The sequence below is a fragment of the Zosterops lateralis genome, assembly GCF_965231275.1.
Source record: "Zosterops lateralis genome assembly, chromosome: 31".
NCBI classification, from domain to species: domain Eukaryota; kingdom Metazoa; phylum Chordata; class Aves; order Passeriformes; family Zosteropidae; genus Zosterops; species Zosterops lateralis.
The window spans coordinates 5,739,037-5,762,514 of record NC_139791.1 but is presented as its reverse complement, the minus strand read 5'-3'; the positions used below and the strand labels follow the sequence as shown (position 1 = coordinate 5,762,514).

Here is a 23,478-nt window from a genome sequence, read left to right as displayed (position 1 = left end):
TCTGCCAAGCGAGTCACCAATTTTATGCTGCATGGAATAATACAAAGCAAAAGTATAATGAGAGCCAATATTTACAATGCACCCAATGCACCCTGTGATACCTTTCAACCAACCAGTAATTAATTCTCCATCCCTCAGACCATTCATCCAAGCCCTAGTTTTTCACAGTTAACTTCTTCATGTTATCTTCTAGTTGCTTGAGTTTCCTGTCAATGGATGCAGAATGGTCAGAGATATTCATGCAGCACATTCCTTCAAAATCCTCACACCCGTGCCCATGACCTAATAGCAAAACTCTATAACAGCTCTATTTTGCAGTGTTCTGTGTCTAATATCATCTACATCAGTGAGCATCTGATCCAAAACAGCTGAAGTTATACTCAACTGCTCAGTTGTCCACCACCCCAACCCACCAAGTGTAGTCAAAGCTTGAGCAACAACAACATTGGGAGTAAAGATTGATGCTATTATTTGTGCTGGAGACCCCTAAGATTTTATGTGATTGCCACAATCAGATAATTAAACTCAATACTTCTATATATTTCTCATCATTTACCTCCAGAGTAACCTCTCCATTTTTAAATTAAATGGTTGGATCAAATTTCTCCAATAGATCTCTCCCTAGGAGCAAGTCTGGGGAGTTCGGCATGTATAGAAATTTTATGGATGCCCCACTGTTTTCCATATTTGTATTTAAGTGGCTTGCAAAAATATGCTATATCAGATTGGCCAGTTGCCCCCCTTACCCTAATGTAGTTGTTTCTCACTGGCACCAAAGCTTTATTTAAAACTGAAATTGTTGCCCCTATGTTCACCACACATTCCAGCTTTTTCTTTTCCTTCCCCAGTTTCATTTTCATAACCAGTGGATCTCCTGGGGTAAGATCCTCCAATCCCCCGCAGCTGCTTTTTGTGGCAGCCACCACCACCTCCTGTCTTCCGTTCCTTTTCCCATTTCTTCTTTGTTCAGGACACTCATTTCTCCAGGGTACAAATTTTCTGCAATTTGCACACTGATCTTTGCCCAGCCAGGGTGGTCTTGCCTGGGTGGTTCTTGTCTCCACCCCCCTTTTCCTTCTTCTTTACTACTGCCATTATTGTTATCATCCTTTGCTTATACCCTTCTTTTTGATTGCTGAAAACCCTCCATGCCTCATCTAATGGGGCCTCTAAATTCCTTCCCTCTCCTGATCCCATTATTTTCCTCTCCTGTTTTGTTTCCACCCAAATCTCTTTTCACACTCTTGTACAGTCTTTTTTCTATCTTTTCCTTTTACTCTCCAGATCTCTGGGACTACATGTGATCTTCCACAAAAATACGCAAAAATCTCTAGTTCAGAGTCCTCCTCACCCTGTTCCCCACACTGAGCACAAGCTCTATGTCTTCAACTCAGGAACAACACCCCTGCTCTCCACAGGACCCACACTTATCCAACACCCACGATTGATGCCACCCTTGCCTGCAAAAACAGATGATCCTACACCTTCTGTTCCTCTGGATATTCAGATCTTTTAGTTCAGGCTTCTGCCAGTCTAACGTGACCAGATCTCCTGTAGAGGTCCTGTAGAGTCCCTCTAACAAACCTACTGGTGTCCCCCTTTTCACCCAATTACATTCAGGGGTTACAAACTCCCAAGGGTCGAGCCCACACCACTTGGGAGAGGGACCCCTTCCAGTCGTCTTGGTATGATTAGAATGATTGTAACCAATGCACCATCTATGGCAAGGCACACTAAACAAAAAGCAATTCCCACAGCAAAAACATTAAGACAAACAGCACTAACCTAGAACAGCATCTATCACACAAACCCTAAAGGCAACATTCACAACAAAAGCATTAAAACAAAAAACTGTAACAAAAACAAAAACAAAAACAAACAAACAAAAAACCCAAACCAAACAAAACAAACAAACAAACAAAACCCCAAAAAAACCCAACAACCAACCAACCAAAAAAACCACTTTATCAAATTAACCCTAAAGACCTCACAACAAACAATTCTTATAGAAAGCACTCCATCAAAGTAGAATGCAAAAACTCTTAAGAACAGAACTTCTGGCAAGAAACACTAAACAAACCCTGAAACAACCTGCAGTAAAAAGAAAATATGGACAGTAAAATGCAAAGAGTTCAAAGAGTTCCCTCGTGCACATAGTAAGGAAGGAATATATATATAAGCCGTAGATTGATGCAATTATGACTTTGGACACAATATGGCAGTAGTACCTCAACAATACAGCACAGCCCCCAAACCCACGGTCACCTCACACAAACTTTCAGACACCCACAGAACCAAACATGAAACACATCTGAACTTTTAAAAAACTTCCACACACAACCAAATAGCAGCAATAAAACAGCAATTCACCCCCAGAACCTCTTGCGGCCGATCCACAGTCAGCAAACCCCTCCCCGCTGCCTTTCCCTCAGTCAGTGGTTCCTCCCGCTGGCCGCACGTCTGACCCAGCGGCTGCTTGAGACCAAACCCACCAAGACCCTTCTTGTGTGCCCAAACCTCTCTGGGCAGCTCACCAGTGGTCTCTACGGGGCCTCTTTTTAAAGAAATACAAACAATTTCTCCACTGTTCAGGAGGTCATTGTCTCTTCCAGTGAGCGACCCGAGAAGTGGAATTCCTTCCAGGGAAAATCCTGGGGCACCTTAGGAAGTCTGCTCCCACCAGCCAGTCCTATGGCTGGGCAGAGAACATCCCTTCGTGGTTGCCAAAAATAATACACAGAAAGACTCTAAACTCGGAGACAAAGTGAGTTTTAAAGGAGGTATGTGATTTATTCAGCACTGGGTGCAATGTGGGACAGCTCCCAAAGGCAGGTGCAGCCCCTCACTCATTCACGTTCTCTTTTAACCTCTACAATGTTACGTATGCATCAAGTTTCACAATATACTTGTGCATATTCATTCTGTGGCTCCCCCCATCCACTTCCTATACTAATTGTTTTATCAGTCCTTTGTGCCTGTGCAGTTGTCTCTGGTGGTTGCCTCAGGGGTCTCAGAGATGAAGGAGAATAGTCTTCCTCCAAAATGAACTTCTGACCCCGCTGCCTTGTGCATGCCCATTGATCCTCTATCCACAGTCCAGGCTACAAGGCCAGTTCTATCTGGTCCTGGGCTCCCAAGGCATCTCACTATCTCAGTATCTCTGGTAATCCTGTATTCATGTCTTCTGTTTTGGTAAGCAATCTCCCATATCAGGCATCTTTGCATTCCTCCTTGCTGTTCTTGCACATGGTCCTCTCTCTTCTTTTAAAGACCAGCAATACACATCATCTGAATGCATATACTTTAATCAATATATTCTAATTTCTAAGATTATTATTCTCTAGTTTCCAATCCCATATTTCACTAGAAGACAATTGAAGGAAGACAAAGAGCTCCCAAGGGCTTTCTGTATTTTCATGAGCCCCACGCTGGATTTGGGGCTGCGTCCAGGAGCCCCAGGCACTGAGAGAAGGTTGAAGAACCTGCTCAAGGAGTCAGAAGCAAAAGTCCAAGTCCCTTGGAGCATCCCTGGGCCCCAGGGAGGGCAGGGAGTGCCAAAGGCTCCCCAGGGACTGGTGAGAGCAGATCCTTGAGGGCAGGATTGCAGGGAGGCCAAGGCTGTGAGCAGGGAACTTGCAATGCTGAGCAAGGCCTGGGCTGGTTGGAGGCAGCAGAAAGGCCAAGGGCTGAGCCCAGGGCTGGGACAGCAGGGCCTGTCCCTCGCGGGTGGCTCGGGGCTCTTGGTGGGGCACTGGGATGGCAGGGGCAGCAAGGACAGATGTCCTCAAGCTGCAAGGCCTGGCAGCCTCCTCAGGGAGGGGCCAGGCAGAAGCAAAGTGCAGGCCCTGAAAGGAAAGTTCCTCCTGTGGGGGCTCCAGAGGCGCTGCCAGAGCCCAGGGGACAAAGGCCTGGGTGCCTGTGGCCCTGCCAGCCCTGCCCAGCCCTTGGCCATGTGTCCTGCAGGCTGTGCCCCCTGTGCTGCTGCTGCTGTGCCCTGGCCGGCTGCACACGCCCATCTCGCTGTCCCCCCAGCATTTCTCAGCCCAGCATTTCTGTGCCCTCCCTGGGCTCCCTGCACCCAGCGCTGCCGGCTCCTGGCACACAGAGCCAGCCCATGGCCCAGCCTCACGCTGGGACACCTCCTGCACCAAAATTCTGCCCTGCCAGGGACTTTTCTTTTTCCTCAGCTCCAGGCTGAACCTTCCAAGCTGCACTTTGGGGAGGTTTCCTTCTCTTCCCACTGCCAAGGAAAGTTCTGTCTGCTGCTGTTCACAAACACAGAAGGGCTGGTGGGAGATGTGCTGGTTGGAGGTACAGTGACCATGCAATTACTGAATTTTTAAATATTCTGTGAAAAAAACGAGGCGCATTAACAAAACTTCTACACTGGACATAGAGAGAGAAGACTTTGTCCTATTCAGGATGCAAATTTGGCAATTGCCAAGTCAGGTACTGATTTTTTTTTAAGGAAAATAGCCTGTAAGAACAAGGGTGTCCAGGAAGCATGGACACACATCAAGAAAGAAATCTTGAAGGAGCAGGAACAGTTAAACTGTATGCCAAAAAGTAGCTGGCAGGGAAATTGACTAGACTGACTGGGTATGGAGCTGTTAAAAATGGGCGTAGATAATATTTTTCTCCTTAAAATTCTATTATTAATCAGCTCTTACAAGGGTGGCTCGAGGGACGGGCAGACCTTCCGGGTTCACCCTTGAGGAGGAGGATCTTGGTCAGCTCTGCAGCTCAAGTTGCTATAGAGTCGGGAACTCCTCCTCGGGGCAGTCCAAGGAGTTCTTCTTTTCGTTGGGTTGGTTTGGGGTTCTGCTTTTTCTTGGGTACTTTTTAGGTTACAGAGAGTTACAAAATATTGTTCATTAATACTTTAGGGTATACACGCTTTAGTACTGTCTTTTGTGGGTTTAAATTTTACATTGATTTATTTTTATAGGGATTTTTGGTTTTAAAAATGGTCCCAGGTTACACCAGGATTTTTAATTTACGTATTGGTGGCACGGGGTCACTCTGGGAGGGGGTTATTTCACAATTGGTTCTGCTCTACTTCATGGCGGCAGGAGGTCCTGTTGGGGACGGTGGTGGGAGCAGTGAGTGGGTGCCGTGGGGGGATCGGGCCGGCAGCCCGGGGCAGATTCATGCCGGCTCTGTTAGGGGGAGGGGGGGGCACACCGGCAGCAGCGCCCCGGCGGCGGGAGTCGGGCTTTGGGAGCGGGCCGGACTGGGAGCAGGGGTTCCCTGCACCGCCGCAGCGGGCACTTTCACTTTCAGTTTTACTCCGGCGGGAGTGGCGCGGGTCAGGCTGGCTTGGCAGCCCAGGGGTTTTGCAGCGGGAGAGCAGGGACGGGACGTCCCGGCCACGCCGCAGAGCGGGAGTGGGCTGGGATCTTGTGGGGGGAGGGGGCGGCAGCTCCGAGGCCACGCGGGCTCTCCATGCGGGCCGGGAGCAGTGGTGGTAGTGGGAGCGCGGGCGGCCACCCCCATCGGCAGAGCCACGCTGGAGCGGCGGTGGTCGTGGGAGCACGGCTCCGGCGTCTGTGGGGGGGCTGCTGCAGTTTGGCAAGTGTGGGGGGCTTCTTCTCTCTTCTTCGGCTGCTTGGGGGACTGCGGTTTTCAAAGAGCTCCCCCCCTTTTTGCTTACCAAGGTGGCTTCTCATTGTTACATTACAATTTAAAATTATAAACATTTAAAATATTAATACACCTATTATACAATAACCAAGGGTTTTAACAGTCTAAATTCAATATATATGTACTTAGGAGCCTTCTAATTTTCATTTTCTTCAGAGTTTTTGGGGGGAATTCAGGGGACTAAAAGATGGTGCATCACATTTGGAAAAAGGAACAGTGAACTCAGGAAATGTTTCAGGATGTTGTTAGATTATGCAGAAAGAAAATTAGAGAGATGAAAGCTCAATTAGAACTTAACCTGTCTGCTTCCATGAAGGATAACAAAAATGTTTTTATGGATACATTAATGGCATAAGAAGAGACAAAGACAACTCCATTCCTTATTTGAGGGATATGGTTACCAAAAATGAGGAAAAGGTTGAGATACTTAACCCCTTCTTTGCCTCAGTTGTCAACAGACAGGCTGCCCTCAGGACAAGTGCTCTCCTGAGCTCGTAGATGGGCACAGGGAGCAGAAGAGCTCCCCTGGAATCCAGGAGGAAGCAGCTGCTGACCTACTGAGCCACTCAGATGCTCACAGGTATCTCTGGAACCAGATGAGATCCATCCTAGGGGGATGAGGGAGCTGGTGGATGAGCCCCCAAGCTGCTCTCCATCATTTCTCATCAGTCCTGGCTCCCCAGGGAGGTCCCAGAGGACTGGAGGGGCCAATGTGAGCCCATCCCCAAGAAGGGCTGGAAGGAGGATCTGGGGAACTCCAGGCCTGTCAGCCTGACCTGGGTGCCTGGAGAGGTTATGGAACAGATCACCTTGAGTGCCATCACAGGGCACCCACAGGATGGCCCAGGGATCAGACCCAGCCAGCGTGGATTTCAAGATCTGCATTGATGATCTGGATGAGGGGATTGAGTCCACCATCAGCAGATTTGCAGGTGACACCAAGCTGGGTGTGAGTGTGGATCTGCTGGAGGGTAGGAGGGCTGTGCACAGGGTCCTGGACAGGCTGGATCCAGGGCCCAAATCCAACCATGGGAGGTTGAACAAGATCAAGGGCCGGGTCCTGCCCTTTGGCCACAACAACCCCTGCAGTGCTCCAGGCTGGGGACAGAGTGACTGGAGAGTGGCCAGGCAGAAAGAGAGCTGGGGCAGTGCTGGACAGCAGGCTGGACATGAGGCAGCAGTGTGCCCAAGTGGCCAAGAAGGCCAATGACCCCTGGCCTGGATCAGGAATGGTGTGGCCAGCAGGAGCAGGGCAGTGATTCTTCCCCTGTGCTCAGCACTGGTTGGCAGCACCTGGAGTGCTGTGTCCAATTCTGGGCCCCCAATTTAGGACGGACATGGAGGGGCTGGAGTGTGTCCCGAGAAAAGCAACAAGGCTGGTGAGGGGTGTGGAACACTAGTCCTGTGAGGAGTGGCTGAGGGAGCTGGGGTTGTTTATCCTGGAGAAGAGGAGGCTTAGGGGAGACAAGGTGGTTTTAGGGCTCAGGTTGGACTTGATGATCTCCAAGGTATTTCCCAACCTTACTGATTCTGTGATTCTCTGAAACTACCCAAGAAGCAGTTGCAGGATGAGCCCTGGGCCTCCTCTTCAAAATGTCCAGCAGCCCAGGTCCCTCAGCTTCTCCACACAGCCCCAAAGCCCATCCTGTCAGTGCTGCTTCTCATTGCCCAGAACAGGGAGCCCCACAGCCAGCCACAGCAGCCCAGATGTGCCCCCCCTGGCCTGTGGTGCCTCTGGCAAGGGAACAGCACCAGGCACTGCAGGAGCCTGCAGACAATTCCTGAAGCACTTGTAGGATGATCCTGCTCGCCAAGGGATGTTCCCATGGTGTGATGCTGTTTGTCTCCAGCCTGCCCAGGGCCACCCTGCAGCTGCTCACGGGGCTTTTCTGTGCTGAGCACTGGCCTGGGCGTGCTCTGGAGAGAGCCTGGGCAAGGAGCCTGGAGACCCCAGGCCCTGCCCTGAGGCGTCAGCGCTGCCCCAGCAGTGCCCATGGCCTGTCCCTGCTGCAGTCCCGGCACTGCCACCCACAGCCCTGTGCCCGGCCCCGAGAGCCCTCAGGCCCTACAGCAACACCAGGGCCAGGAGGGCAGCGGGGCAGGGCCACGGGAGCAGCACTGGCAACACCAAGGGCTGCTGGTGCTGGGCACAGCTGCTGTGCCAGCCCTGATCTGCCCCCAGCTCTGCACACAGACATTGCTGCTGCAGGCCCAGAGAAGGGAACAAAAAGAGGATGTCTGCATAAAACTCTGCTGGGAGATCCTTTATTTCATTTAAAACTCCTGAGAGCCCAGCCCCTCATTGATGAAGACTGGGGCCACAGCAAAGGTTGACAGAAACAAACAAGAAAGGACACAAATAATGTTGTTGCTTTGTGAACATCAGTGAAAACGAAAACGAAGAAAAAGAACCTGACAACCAAAGCAAGAAGTGATATCAAAGATTACTTTTATTTCAAATGATTTGCAGAAACTGGCCAGCAGTTTAGTGTTTCTGCAATTGTCCAGTGATCAGTGTCCACACTGCAGCCTTGAGCTCCTGGTTCCTCAGGCTGTAGATCAGGGGGTTCAGGGCTGGAGGCACCACCGAGTACAGAACTGACAGGACCAGATCCAGGGATGGGGAGGAGATGGAGGGGGGCTTCAGGTAGGCAAAAAAGCCAGTGCTGACAAACAGGGAAACCACGGCCAGGTGAGGGAGGCAGGTGGAAAAGGCTTTGTGCCGTCCCTGCTCAGAGGGGATCCTCAGCACAGCCATGAAAATCTGCACATAGGAGATAACAATGAACACAAAACAGCCAAAAGCTAAAGAGACACTAACAGCAAGAAGCCCTAGTTCCCTGATGTAGCTTGAGTGTGAGCAGGAAAGCTTGATAATCTGTGGGATTTCACAGAAGAACTGGCCCAGGGCATTGCCATGGCACAGGGGCAGGGAAAATGTATTGGCTGTGTGCAGCAGAGCATGGAGAAAGGCACTGGCCCAGGCAGCTGCTGCCATGTGGGCACAAGCTCTGCTGCCCAGGAGGGTCCCGTAGTGCAGGGGTTTGCAGATGGACACGTAGCGGTCGTAGCACATGATGGTCAGGACAGAAACCTCTGCTCCCATAAAGAAGAGAAAAAAAACACCTGTGCAGCACATCCTGTGTAGGAGATGTTCCTGGTGTCCCAGAGGGAATTGTGCATGGCTTTGGGGACAGTGGTGAGGATGGAGCCCAGGTCGGTGAGGGCCAGGTGGAGCAGGAAGAAGAACATGGGGCTGTGCAGGTGGTGGCTGGAGGCCACGGCGCTGATGACGAGGCCGTTGCCCAGGAGGGCAGCCAGGGAGATGCCCAGGAAGAGGCAGAAGTGCAGGAGCTGCAGCTGCCGCGTGTCTGCCAATGGCAGCAGGAGGAAGTGGCTGATGGAGCTGCTGTTGGACATTTGCTGTGTCTGGACATCCCAACTTGCAGAAGGAGGAATGACAGTGGAATTTGAGGAGAAATTTCACACAAAAAAATCAAAGTCCTCTCTCACAGACCATTTCCTGCCACTAAACACCTCCCCCTTGTCTATGTGTAGGAGAACTTCCTTCACCTTGGTTGCTGGAGCCCTGATTGCTGCTGGCCAATGTTCAGTGAGGAGCCAGACTTTCACCTGCAGGACACCTAGGAGTCAGCCCTGAGCCCCAGTCAGTGCAGGGGAACAGTGAGGGCAGGGACCAGTCCTGGTGTTTGAACTTGGACAAAAAATCTCTTCCTAAGGCACAGGAGTTGCCAGAGTGAAGGGATGGGAATTTCAGGAATCAGAATGAGAGATTCTGCTGCACCTAGGGAGAACAGAGAGCCCAGTGAGACAGGAGGATTGTCTCAGGTTTAGTGCAGACTGAGAGGAGCTGCTCTGTCCCTCTCTCCTGTTCCCAGCTGCCCTGGACTTGCACCTTTCTGAGCTCCACTCCCGTGTTACCCTGGAAAGCCTGGAGACACTGCTGAGAGCAGAGGGATCCCTGGCACACAAAGTGCCTCCTGCCTTTCCCAAATTCAGGGACAGTCAGCTCATTCCCAGCCTGCAAGCCTGCCCTGCCCAGAGCTCCCCAGGGCAGAGGGAGCTGGGACACCCCATTGCTGTGCTCAGCCTGCACAGGAGGAGCCCAAGGGCTGGGCCTGAGCCTGCAGCTGGAACTGCCATTCCCAGAGAGCCCGTCAGCAATGCCAGGAGCACCTGGGCAAGGCAGAGAGAGAGCTGGGCCCTGAGGAAAAGCCTTTCCCTGCCCAGCCCTGCCCAGCCCCTGCCAGGCAGCAGCAGTGCAGGACAGTGGCCCTGAGGCCCTGGTCAGCAGGGAATGGGCACATGGCAAGAGAGATGCTCTTCATCTCTGGGGCTGCTCTGCTGGCCCAGGAGGGGACTGAGGGCCCCGAGCCCCTGGGCTGAGGGCTGTGCTGGCTGGGAGGGGACACAGGAGCTGTGCTGCTCAGGGCAGTGTGTGCCCTGCAGGGCAGGGCTGGCAGGTGCCACATGTCCCCTGCAGCAGGGCTTCCCTCAGCACTGCCTCCCTCCCTCCCTGCCCACGGCTCTGCTGCTGCAGCTGTCCCAGCCCGAGCTGTTCCTGTGGGCCCAGGCTCCTTCCCTGCCAGTGCTGCCAGAGCCCAGGCCAGCCCCTGGGCCAGCTCTGCCCTGCAGCTGCTCGGGGCTGCAGGGATTAAAGAACAGCTCCCCCAGGCCTGGGCACCATGGAAAGGTGCTGGTGGATGGATCTGGAGACTGGGGAGGTGGAGGCACTTGCTGAGGTTCCCAGGAATCCTCAGTGTGATGGTTTAAGAGTCTCAGCCCCTGCTCTGCCCTGCACAGTTGAGTTTCCATTTCCAGCACACTTAGCCAGGGAAAAGTAGGAGCACAGATTGAGAAAATGAGAGACTCAAGCAGGAAACTGCTGCCCTGAATTTGCTCATGAAAAATCACTTCAGAAATGACCTGGGCATGAGCTGGAGCTCTGAGCAGCCCTGGCACACACAGCACCCTCTCCACAGCAGCAGCACCTGCCCTGGCAGGAGTCACTTGTTGCACCCACAGCTCCCCTACACCATCCATGGGAGGTCCCAGGCAGGCTGAGAGCTGCCCCTGGCAGGTGGCAGATGCCCTGGCCTGGCCAAGAGCCCTCAGGGCTGCAGCACCTGCTCTGCACCACAGCCCTGGGCAGCCCTGGCTGCAGCCCCAGCCTCAGCCCCTGCAGCCGTCCCTGGCAGCAGGAGCCGTCCTGCCCTGTCCCTCTGACGGTGCCCAGGGCAGCCCCGCTCTGGAGCACATCCTCCCCCAAAGCAGAAAGGGCAGCAGAGCCATCCTTACAGTGCTGTCAGTCCTGTCCTGGGTCAGCTTTAGGAGATCCCTGCAGCTGGAGTCTGTCAGAAGTGGTGAAGATTTCTCCATGAATAATCTCAGAATTGTTCTTCCAGTTTCTTTAAGCCTCTGTCTGCCTCACTGTTCTCAGGTACCTGCAGGCAATGTCCTCAGCCCTGCTGGGCTGGGAGAGAAGCTGCTCCTGAGGAGAAATGTCTTTTTGTAGCTCTTCTTGTTTACCAGGAGCTGCCTCTGTGCCAGGAGCCCAGCCCAGCTCAGCACCACAGACACAGCACAAGGATTTTAATAACCCACTTGGAGGGTTAGTCCTGAGTCCCTGAACTTCAGTCTCTGAGCACCAATTAAACAAACCTTTCAAGAATTAAAAGTTAAAATTAACTCCAAATTTTCTTGAAGTTTTAATGGGTCCCACTGAGGGACACAATTGAGAAAGTGTCCCCAGGCTCCAGTTACAGCAGAACACTGCAGGCAGTGATGACAGGTGGGGACAAACAAGGGAAAGGTGTCTCTGATGCTGAGCAAACCTGGATGTGTTTCAGGAATGCCAAGGGCCAAGGCCTGAGCCCCAGCCCCTGCCAAGGCACATCCTGTCCCTCCCCTCAGTGCTCAGGGCTCTTCCCAGGCCACTGGGATGTGGGGATGTGCAATGCCAAGGGCAGGACCATGGGGCGGCCCCTGCCAGGCTGCTGAGCAGGGCCAAGGAGGCAATGAGGCCCCAGGGCTGCAAGGGTCACTTGTCTCCTGCTGATGGCTCAGGCCCAGGCCCAGCAGCCATGGCCCAAGTGCTGCAGGAGTTGGCTGTGTCAGGGCCTTGCAGCTGCTGCCCATCCCTGTGCCCTGTGCAGCCCAGGCTGTCCTATGGTGTCCATGCCCTGCGCCTCTGTCCCTGCAGGCTGTCGTCATCCCCCGGCTGCCCCAGCTGGCTGGGCCCTTCCTTTGCTGACAGCTCTGCCTCCTGCCTGCCTCTGCCTGGCCACACAGAGCCTTGGGCTGCTCCAGACTCCTGCTGGGGGATGTGTTGCACCACGGCCCTGCCCTGGGAGAGAAATCCTTTTCCCTCGTTTTCCCAACCTGGGCCTTCCAAGTTGGCCTTGCCATTAATTTTTTCTTTTCTGGCTGTTGTCTTCTATGTCAAACGGATCCACCATCTCTTGAAACCACCCTTCAAGCACTCCCAGGGATCTTGTCCTCAGTCTCCACTCCACTGAGCACAGAGCTCCTTCGTCCCTATATAGTGGTCATGTGCTTGAGGCCATGGGCACCCGGACAAGAAGGACAGTTCTTTTCTATAGGAGAGAAACCACAGGACCCCAGAGTTTTGGAGGCAGATGAGATGCACTTATCTGATGCCAAAGCAAGCCAGACCTGTCTGTGCTTGCAGCATTTTTTTGAAAGCCAGCCTTGGATATATGGGGAGTTTTGGAGGTGAAATTCCATTTCAGCTCTGGGTGTCTGGTCAGAATGACAATTCTTCTCCACAGGAAGGAAAGGGCAGGCCTCCAGTGTTTCAAAGGCTGATGAGATTCAGCCCCAAGGTGGCCAATGACAGCCAGACCTGTTTGTCTTGGCTGCTTTTGTCTGGGAGCAATCCTTAGATAGGTGAAATTTGGGAGGCATCTGGACACAAAGGACAGTTTTCCATGGGAAAGAAAGTACGGAGCCTCAGTATTTCAAAGGCAGATGAGATCTGGCCATCAGGAAGCCAAGAGAACCTAGACAGTCCTGGCAGCTACAGTCTGGGAGCTATCTTTGGATATAGAGAATTTTGGAGGCAGATTCTCAATCTGTGCCATGAGCACCAGGACTTGAAATGTGTTTTTTTCCACAGAAAGAAAAGCACAGCCTACCCAGTGTTTTGGAGGCAGATGAGATGTGGCCCTAGAGGACAAGGCCAAGCAGAGCTGTCTGTCCTGGCAGGTTTCATACAGGAACAATCCTGAGATATAAGCAAATTTGGAGGCAGAATCCCAGTTTTGGCCATGAATCCCTGGAGGAGGAGGACACTTTTTTCCCACAGGAATGAAGGCACAGATCTCCAGGGTTTCAGGAGATGGGAAGCAGCTCTCAACATGCCAAGGTCAGCTGGACCAGTCAGGCAGCCCCCAGAGGCCAAGCCAGCCAGACCTTTTCCATGTTCTTGGATCCTTCGGGCTATTGCATCATCACAATCTCCTCTTGGTTCCATGGGACCCCATAGTATCACAACAGAACTTTGTTCCCATAGGGTCCAGCAATATCACAATGATCTCCTTGGTTCCACAGTGTCACAAGGCCCCTTGCTTCCATGAGGCCTTGCAGTGTCAAAATGGTTTCCTGGGTTCCATGGGACTGCACAATGACACAATGTGCCATTGGTTCCATGAGGCCACAGAGTGCCACAATGGCCCCTTGGTTTTTTGGGCTCCCCAGGATCACAACAGCTCCTGAGTTCCACAAGGCCTGGCAGTATCCCACTGGCCCCTTGCTTCCATGGGAACCTGTAGTGTCACAATGGTCCCTTCACACCATTGTGACTGGCAGTGTCACAGTGGTTGCCTCAGTTCAGTGAAGCCCTGTGGTGTCACAATGGCACCTTGGTTCCATAGGAACTCAAAGTGCCAAAATGGTCTCTTTGCTTCCACGAGGCCCTGCAGTGTCACAATGGGCTCCTTGGTTCCACAAGGCTCTGCAGAGCCCCTTGATTCAACAAAGCCTCAAAGTGTCATAATGATCTCCAGGATTCCATGAGGCCCCACAGTGTCACAAGGCCACCTTGATTCCATGAGGCCCTGAAGTATGGAATGGCCCCTTGACTCCATTGGGCTCCTCACAGTTACATGAGTTCTTAGTTCCATGGAGCCCTGCAGTGTCACAGTGGTTTCATTGGTTCCGTGGTGTCACACAGTGTCACCATGGCCTCTTGGTCCCATGAGGCCCTGCAATGTCACCATGGTCTCATTGGTTCCACAAGGCCCTGCAGTTCCAACATGGCCCTTTGGTGTCACAAGGCCTTGGAAGTGTCACGATAGTCTCAGCAGGTTCTCCCACTGGTTCACAATGGCCTCCTTGGTTCCATGATGCCCCATCATGTAACAATGGTGTCCTTGGTTCCACAGAGTCACAATGTCCCCATGTTCTCATGGAGCCCCACAATGTCACTGTGATCCCCTTGATTCCATCAGGCGCTGCTGTGCTACAGTGACCCCTTGGTTATACAAGGTCCTGCAGTGTCACAATGGCCCCGTTCTGTACTGCACACAGATCTTCCTTGGTGTGAGAGGATGGATTGTAAAGAGACTAGAGATAGTGCTGAAGGCAGTCTCACCACTTATAATGCAGCTGTACTGATTACCAAGGGTGGGAACATTTTTCCCCTAATAGATCCCAGGTATGTACAAAGAGAATGAGTATTATAAAACAGTGGGTTAGCTGGTTGAGGGTCAGTCGGAGTCCGCAGGCTGTGCTGTGAGGAAGAAGGGTCAAGCAGCTGTGTGAGGGACAGAAAGGGTCAGGCAGTCATGCAAGGGACAGGAAAGTGTAGGTATTTTGGAGTTAGGTTTGAACTACCCAGCTTGGGGCCCACACCAAGGCCAATTGTAAAGGCTGTCGTGCAGCTAGAAATTAGATGTTAAGGTGTTAATGAGAGATTGTGGGTTTTCTAGAGGTTAATAAGTATAGTTATTCATCACCTTTAGCCACCTTAAGGAACAAGTAAAACAATGTTTGTTTGCATTTTTCCTATGCTATATGCCAATGAAAATGTATCTGCATTTGTAAACTATATAGAAGTGTATATAACCTGCCGTTTTAGATGAAATAAATGGAGAAACATAGCATTAATCATAGTGATTGGATCTGCGTTTGCTCCTGTCCAGCTTCCCAATATTTTAAGGGTTCCCCTAGCCTTATCTGGTGCCCGAGCTTGGGACCTTCGCTTAGATGTGGCTTCATTTCAATATGTTTTTTTTTTCTTTTCGCTTAAATGTGGGATTTTTTTCTTTCACTTTAATGCGGTTACTTTGATGCGGTTTTGATGTTTCATTTAAATATGGGAAGACTCTGTGATTGTTCCTGGATTGCGGGCGATACGGGAGTGAAATTCCAGAGCTGGGAAACTGGAAGTGAGCCTCAGTGGTGGTGGCTCGCCGTGGGAGAAGGTAAGCCTCAGTGTGCAACACAGATAGAAAAAGGAATCATGGACAGTGAACTGAAGGCAGCAACGTGGCTCCTTTTGAATATTATCTCTAAGAGAGATGAAAAAATAAGAGAAAATGATTTAGAACAGTTATCCCTCTTGGGCCAAGAGGAAAGGGAAGTTAAGCAGACCGTCACTTGTGTTTAGTGCGACAGAGCCTGTGTGGCAGAAAGGGGGGGCCCCTCTCCTCACACAGCAGCTGCAGCGGAGCAGCCGCGACAGCGACAACAGCCCCGGCACAGCCCCCCAGCACCAGCGCGGCGCTCACCACACGGCACAGCCCCAGCACAGCCCCGCAGCACCAGCGCGGCGCTCACCACACGGCACAGCCCCGGCACAGCCCCGCAGCTCCAGCGCGGCGCTCACCACACGGCACAGCCCGGCGCTGGCACTGGCAGGGGCTGCGGGGGACAGCGCGGTCCACGCAGTGCCTGCGTCGCAGGGCGTGAGTGAGAAGCCAGGACAAGCAGCGCAAGCACAGAACTGTGTACTACAAACCTGTCCTGGGTTGTAGTGTAGGATGTACACAAAGTATTTATTCTATCACCATCTTCATGAACTGTTAAACCAAGTGGGGCAGTGTTCTTCCCAGGCCCACCTGCCTTTGGGCTCTCTTCTGCTAATGGCCCATCAACGCCTTGCCCATGACTCACAGGTAACTCCTTCCAGGATTTGTCTTTGTTTAAGGGGCCATCAAGGACCCACTTCACAACTCCTCATCCCATTGGGAGATGCTCTGCCCAGGGGGAGGAGCCAAGCATTCTCACCTGGATAGAAGCTGGGATTTGGGACAGTACAAGCAGCCCTTACCCACTGGATTCTCCGAGGACCAGAGCTACCAGACCTTTCTACAGGATCACTGCTTCAGGAAGAGCACCTCATCTGGACTGCTTCCACCATCCTGCTCAGGTTGTATTCTGACTCTGTCAGTGGTCCTTTGTGTAATTGCATTTATTTTATTTTTACCTTTTTACCTTTTTACCTTTCTTCTTATTAAATTGTATCACTGACTTGGAGCTTTTCACTCGTTTTGCTTCCAAACCACGACAAAACCCCAGACACACTTGTGGCAGGCGCGGAACGAGCGGGATGGAGTTTGAGCCATAGGATGGCTCTGGGCTGGACAAACCTCGACGGAGAGTGAGATGGGGCAGCCTCGGAGGGCAGGTCGAGAGAGGACACCCCCCGTGGACAGCACCAGGCCAGCACAGGCAGGACTGGGGCAGGCAAAGGCAGTGCAAGCAGGACGGGGTGAGACCAGGGCAGAGAGTTTCTCCAAGGAGCCACCCACTCCAAGCAAGTGCTGCAGAGCCTGACCCTGCCCACAAGCAGCATTTTGACATTATCAGCCCAGATCCTTCAACTTCTCCTTTCAGCAAAAGGTAGCCAGGTTTCCCTTGAATCCACTGCACACACCCTTTCTTCATTTATCCTTTTGCTACCTGCTGGGTCCACCTTTTCTTTGGCAGTGCTGCACAGGGATCTTGTGCTGCACAAAAGTTCTAGGTCCCCACTCCTCGTCAGGGAGAGGGAGAGACGCCTGAGAGGCCAGTAACCCTCGAATTAGGAGGGGCTGCATTCAGGCAAAAGGTTCAGCAACAGCTAACTTATAGTGGGATTTATAATACTAAATCAATTAGTTACAAGTTTTCTAAATTCAGAAGCAGAGATATGGAAACCATTGAATGTTTACAAAGCAGGTGCCTGATCACAAGCAAAAGACCTGAAAGAAAAACAGCAGTCATTTGTTCCTTTGTTGTGCACAAGCCCATCATAGTATGGGAAAAAGATCTATTGTCATGAAATAGAAATGGATTTTTGATTGTAGTATTGATGTATTTGGATCCAAGTTGGGTTGTGTTTTAGTATTCTGTTGATATTAAAAGTGATTTTTATGTAGTTTGTTTTAGGTTTAAGCCTTGTTCAGTATAAATTGAATTTAAGATAAGGATTTATAAAGTTTAAGTGAAAAATTTTTATTTCATAAATTTAAAGTTTTATTGTATGCAGGTTTTAAATGCAAGTTTTGTTAAAATATGCTAATCTAATTTGCAAAGTTTAGTTGGTTTTTCTTAGATATAAGAAGGCTTCAAAGGACATAGCTGTGATAAAACTGAGAAGTTTGTGAATGGAAGAGAAGAAAATTTTTACATCATTATTGTTATAGATCATAAGCTATTTTGTAGGGGTTTTGTGTTTTATTTTAAGATAATAAGTTTTAAGATAATAAATAAGTAAGTTAAAATAATAAGTAAGTTAAGTAAGTTAAGTTTAAGATAATAAGTTTTAAGTAATAAGTACTGTGAATTTGTTAATTTTCTATATTTATAGCTGACTTCTCATGTGTTTTGACACTTCTTTTTTAATTATCCAAAAGATATGTATCATGAGACACTTTAGGATTTTTTTTAATGTTCTTTAGTTGTTTAAGCATTTTGTAATTACTGTTGTTAAGAACTTTGTTTTAAAAATGTAATAAAGAATATCACTCTAGATAAAGCCAGGTCCTGGCCACACCTTGACTTTAACTAGAGGAGATGTGATCATCAACAAACCCAGATGTTTCTGCACCAAAAAACTAGATACAAGTCACTTTGACTTGACGATTTGACCTCATCAATGATAGCTGGACAGACTTTTGGAGTGAATTTGGGAACCTTGCTCAAGAAAGGATACCCAGGTCTTCACTGGAAAAGAGTTTTTCAGCTGTTGCAGAATCTGGGACAATGAGACAGCATTTTGGTAATTGGCAATCATTCAAATTCACATGTGGTATTGTTGACAGTTGTTAACTATTTGTCATTTGAAACATTTTCAGCTGTTGGATTTGAATTTTTTTCTGATAGATTTCAGTTTCAACAAGAATAGTGCATTTTCCATCAAAGTACACCTTTTTACTAACCTAGGGCAAAGAGCTTGTTTGTGTCTCTGTAGATACAGAACACAAGTGAATTCCTGTGAAGAATGTGGAAATCATGTCAAGCACAGAATCTCTGACAGCTTCAAGAATGGAGAAGTGAGCACACAGAAGTGAGCCAGTATCAAGACTGCAACTATCTTTTTGTTCTGCATGCAAGGACTTTTGAGATTGGGTTTTCTTTTTCTTTGCATTGTATGAATCTGTTTGATTGTTCTCAATCATTCCACAAGCAGCTTTCACAGCTGGGGAGCAACATGGGAAAACTTGTAATGGTTAACACTCCTTTTGATAAATGGCTCAATTCATGGAGTTTTGCTGGTTGGATCAAAGACTTAATACATTTTGGCATCACTCTTTTTATTGTTATTGTAATTATTTTAGTTTTTGTGCCTTGTCTGTTAATGTATATGTGAAAAATAGCCAGCCATGCCTTTGACCCAATCTGGGTAGTTCAAAAAGAAAAAAGGGGGATTTGTAGCAGAATTTCTTTGAGGAACAAGGGCATGATCTATATTTGGAGTGAAGTTTGAGCTAACCCAGCCTGGGCCCCACTCCATGGCACAGTTAGAAATTAGATTTTAAGGTGTTAATGAGGGATAGTGGGTTTTCTAGAGGCTAAAAGGTATAGTTAGTAACATTTTAGCCACCTTAAGGAACAAGTAAAACAATGTTTGTTTGCATTTTTCCCTGTGCTGTATGCCAATGAGAATGTAACTGCAGTTGTAAAATATATAGAAGTGTATATAGCCTGCCATTTTAGACTAAATAAACCGGAGAACGTAGCATTAATCATAGTGATTGGATCTGTGTTTGCTCCTGTCCAACTTCCCATTATTTTAAGGGTTCCCCTTGCTTTACGTGACAACTCTCTTGTTTTCATGTGGTTGGTGTGGAAGGCCAAATCATACTGCGAATGTCAGGGAGGCAACAGTTTGTGTTAATGATCAGCCTTTGCCGAGCTCGGGAAATGGGAAGCGGAGCGCGAGGGGGAGACGCGCTCAGACACAGCCTCTCTCCAAGCTCTGGAGTTGATGGAGGTTTCCTTGGCCAGCCTGCAGCCAGCACCAGCGGCTCAGCAGGTCTTGATGTCTTCATAACAGCAACTGTCGTCTTAGAGTCTTGTGGAGGGCACAAGGTTCCCCTGGCTGCCTTTGGTCCCATGGGTGAGGGCATGAGTGCTTTCCTCATGGGGAAATCTAGTGCCATCACTCAGGGTATCACTGTGCATGGGGGACTCACTGATGCAGATTTCACAGGACAAATCTATGCTATGGTTTCCACCCCCACCCCCCATCACTATCCCCAAAGAGACCAGGATTGCTCAACTTGTGCCTTTTAAGTCTTCTGTTCACAGGGCAGAGAGCCAGTTGTGGGGAGACGGCGGCTTTGGATCCACTGGGCCACCTCAGGTTCACTGGACTGCTGTCATGACCGATGAACATCCTGAGAAGGTGTTTACCCTGTCCATCCCTGGTGCGACACCGCCAGAGATCCGCCTCCGCGGGATCCTTGACACTGGTGTGGACATCACGATTCTGCCCCTTTCCACTTGGCCCCCGGAGTGGCCTTTGATCCAGTGGAGATGTCTGTCATGGGGTTGGCAGGAATGGTGCAATGCTACGTGAGCCAGCAGCCTGTGATGATCATGAAACCAGAGGGACAGACGGTCATGGTTTGGCCTCATGTCACAAATGAAACTCGTACCAATCTCTGGGGGAGGGATCTTCTGGCCACGTGGGGGGTGCATATCAGGACAGATTTTTGAAGGGGCCACTGCGATGAAGGGCACAGGGTGTCCTACACCTCCTATGCGGTGGCTGGTGGACAAACCCATCTGGGGGAACCAGTGGCCCCTCCCTGAAGACAAATTAGTTGCCCTTCGTAACTTGGTTCAGGAGCAGCTGGATCAGGGTCATCTGGAGCCTTCTACCAGTCCCTGGAACACTCTTATTTTTTGCATCAAGAAGAAATATGGGAAATGGAGGTTGTTACAAGACCTCCAAAAGGTCAATGCTGTGATGGAAAGCATAGGAATGTTGCAGGCTGTATGCCGTCAGCCACCGTGCTTCCTGCAGATTGGCCGGTCCTCATCATGGATCTGAAGGATTGTTTTTTTACAACTCCTTTGCATCCCGATGACAGACCGAAATTTGCCTTCTCAGTGCCAGCAATCAACAATGCTGAGCCTGCACAGTGATATCAATGGAGGGTTCTTCCCCAGGGTTGTCGCAACTCCCCAGCCATATGCCAATGGTATGTGGCCTGAGCCTTGGCTGGAGTTCATAAGCAGTTTCCTGCTGCTCATTTTTATCACTACATGGATGACATATTGGTGTCTGTGTCCACCCAGGATGAATTGCTGAGGATACAGCCTCAGTTGCTCAATGCTTTGCATTCTCATGGGCTGGAAGTAGCTCCAAAAAAGGTTCAGCAACAACCTCCTTGGAAATATTTGGGGGTCAAAATTTTGGAACAAACGGTCCAACAACAAGAGGTGCAATTTGTGCATTCGGTGAAGACACTGAATGATGTCCAGATATTGGTGGGTGTCATCACCTGATTGTGTCCGTATTAAGGGCTGACCACAGCACAACTGTCTCCTTTGTTTGATTTGTCAAAGGGAGACTCTGATTTGAAGTCACCTCAGACATTGACCCCTGAGGCACGTCAGGTGTTGGAGGACGTTCAGGAGCTGTTTCTGCTCACCAAGTCTATTGCATTGACCCCTCTGTTGATGTCACTGTTTTCATCACCACTCCAGATTTGCATCCCATAGGCATCATTGGCCAATGGAGTGACAAATGGTCTGTTTCCTTGCATGTCTTGGAATGGGTCTTCCAGCCCCATCAGCCACAGAAGATGGCAACTGCATTGTTTGAGCTGATCACTCATTTGATAATCAAATGCCGGCAACTGTGTTTGCAATTGATGGGTGCAGATCCCGCAAAGATCGTACTCCCGGTACAGCAGGAGGAATTTGACTGGAGCTATGCAAACAGTGTTTCTCTGCAAAGTGCTCTGGAAAACTTTTCAGGGGAGATCACTTATCATCTACCCAGCCATAAGCTATAGCAAGTGGCAAAATTCACAGAGATTTCTTTGCGGCCCAAAACTACTCAGGAGCCTGTGCACGACCCATCATCTTTACTGACGGTTCGGGAAGGACAGGAAAGGCCATTGTTACTTGGAGGGATGGATTTGAGTGGCAGGTTCTGGAAGATCATCACGATGGGTCAGCCCAATTGGTTGAATTGAGGGCTGCTGTCATGGCATTGCAAAAATTTTTCCAGGAGCCTTTCAATTTGGTCACGGATTCCGCCAATGTGGCCGGCATAGCACAGCATTTGGGATATTCAGTTTTGAAGGAAGTCAGCAATGCTGCTTTCTTTCATTTGCTGAAGACCCTGTGGTGTGCCATTCAGGCCCAGGTTCATTCATTCGAGGTTCTGCATGTCAGAAGTCATACCAATCTGCCAGGGTTCATAGAGGCAGGTAATGTGAGGGCAGACCCAGCGTGGGTAGCACCTCAGCCTGACACATTCACGCAGGCCAAGGCATCTCATGGGTTTTTCCACCAGAATGGGCAGACACTGCAGAAGCAGTTTCAGCTGATGCCAACAGAGGCCCGTGGCATTGTCTATTCTGTGACAACTGTCACATGCTGGCAGGGGTGAACCTCAGAGGACTGAAGACCTTGGAGTTTTAGCAGACTGATGTCACTCAAGTTGCCAAGTTTGGCTGCTTCAAGTATGTGCATGTCACTGTGGACACTTTCTCCTCTGCAATGTGGGCTTCTGCTCACACGGGAGAAAAGACCCACAATGTCGTTGCCCACTGGAGGCAGGCCTTTGCCAATCCAGGCATACCTTCTGCTGTGAAGACCGACAATGGTGCTGGATACGCCTTGCAGAAGGTGCAGCAGTTCCTGCAGTTGTGGGGTGTGTCACACAAGTTTGGTATCCCTCATTCTCCAGCTGGTCAAACTATTGTAGAACGTACTCATGGTACTTTGAAATGGATTCTTCAAAAACAAAAATGGGGAATGCAGGGTGTAACCCCGCACAGTCGGTTGGCAAAAGCTTTGTATACCTTTAATCATGGTACAGCTGAATTCTAATAACCCGGTCACGTTGAGCCATCACCTTTTGTTGCAGGTTTCAGATGAGATGAATCAGCCTTGAGCAAAGGTTTGGATGCAGAATTTAGTCATCAAACAGAGGGAGGGTCCCTATGACCTTATGGCTTCGGGGCGTGGGTATGCCTGTGTACCCACAGATACTGGGGTGCGCTGGGTACCTGCAAAGTGTCTTCGTCCTGACCTGTGACCGCAAAGGCAAAATCCGGCTGATGGGGAAACTGGAGACGGTGACCAAAATGAAAGTCATCAAGTGGATGAGTCATCAAGTGATGACTCAGATGCAGACAAAGCGAGTGATCATTCCAATGGTCCCTCTACAAGCAGAGATTGAACACTGTTCATTTTGCTTTTTTTTAATGGAAAAAGAATGAGACGTCACCCTGATCTTTTTCAGCCTTCTGATGTTTGCATTTTTGTTAGTGGAGTTTCTCACGGACTTTTAGGTAAACAAAGTGATTGTTTCACGTTCCTTTCTTGATGGACTTCTAATTGGACCAGTGGAGTCAGAGAGGTGGCAACCTGGTTTGTCCAGTCCCTGGCCATTGTCGAAAATCTATATAACCCAAATCAAAAATAAACCACTCTCTCTTTTTGCTCTGACACTGACTGCGTGAGTGTCCTTCATTTTGTGTCCATCTAGCGACACAAACCCCCTTTGTATTGTGTTGTCATCAGGAGTATGTTGGTAACTACTCCTTAGACCTCAGGGCCAACAACGTTGCAATTACAAAAGAGTGTAAAAACGAACCAATTGACTGCTGGTATAGTTTTATTTTAACCAAATTAACTTATGACATTAACTATGTGACATGCAATTGGCAAAATAACCAGGCAAATCAGTCAGGTCTGAAAGGCCTAGTTCATAAATATAAGATAGACGCTCTAGCGAAGCCCGTATTGAGTACAGTGGTTACATCCCAAAGGGTGGAAGGGACTAAGAGCACCCCTAGCCAATATGATATTGAATGGCCTTGGTCCCAAGCTTTCATTCATTTTACTGGATACATGGGAAAGTATAGTGATGTGAAGGATTTAAACCAATCAACTGTTGTCATGCATGAAAATCAGATATACACTAGGCAGGAATAGGAAAAACCAAAAACCTGGTGGCTTCAAGGGTAATAGGGGAAGAAATTAGAATAGGATGTCAAATGATTAATGGAACTACCCATGGAAAGGCAATTTTAATCAGCATTTTGACAAATCAGACAAATAAGCATGAAAAGGTTTGTACACACCCAAGTGTACAGGATTGCTGGCATAACTTTACAT

General features: G+C 49.6%; 1 protein-coding gene and 1 pseudogene across 2 annotated transcripts in view; one reads left to right on the top strand and one right to left on the bottom strand.

The window, feature by feature from the left end:
• Positions 1 to 23,478, top strand: part of LOC310920762 (olfactory receptor 14J1-like) — a gene marked incomplete at its 3' end in the record, with an annotated part of 1,005,486 nt that overhangs the window by 86,343 nt on the left and 895,665 nt on the right. The window lies entirely within an intron of this gene.
• Positions 8,129 to 9,063, bottom strand: LOC310920803 (olfactory receptor 14J1-like; annotated as a pseudogene). The gene has a single exon. The product of its transcript is annotated as an olfactory receptor 14J1-like (transcript).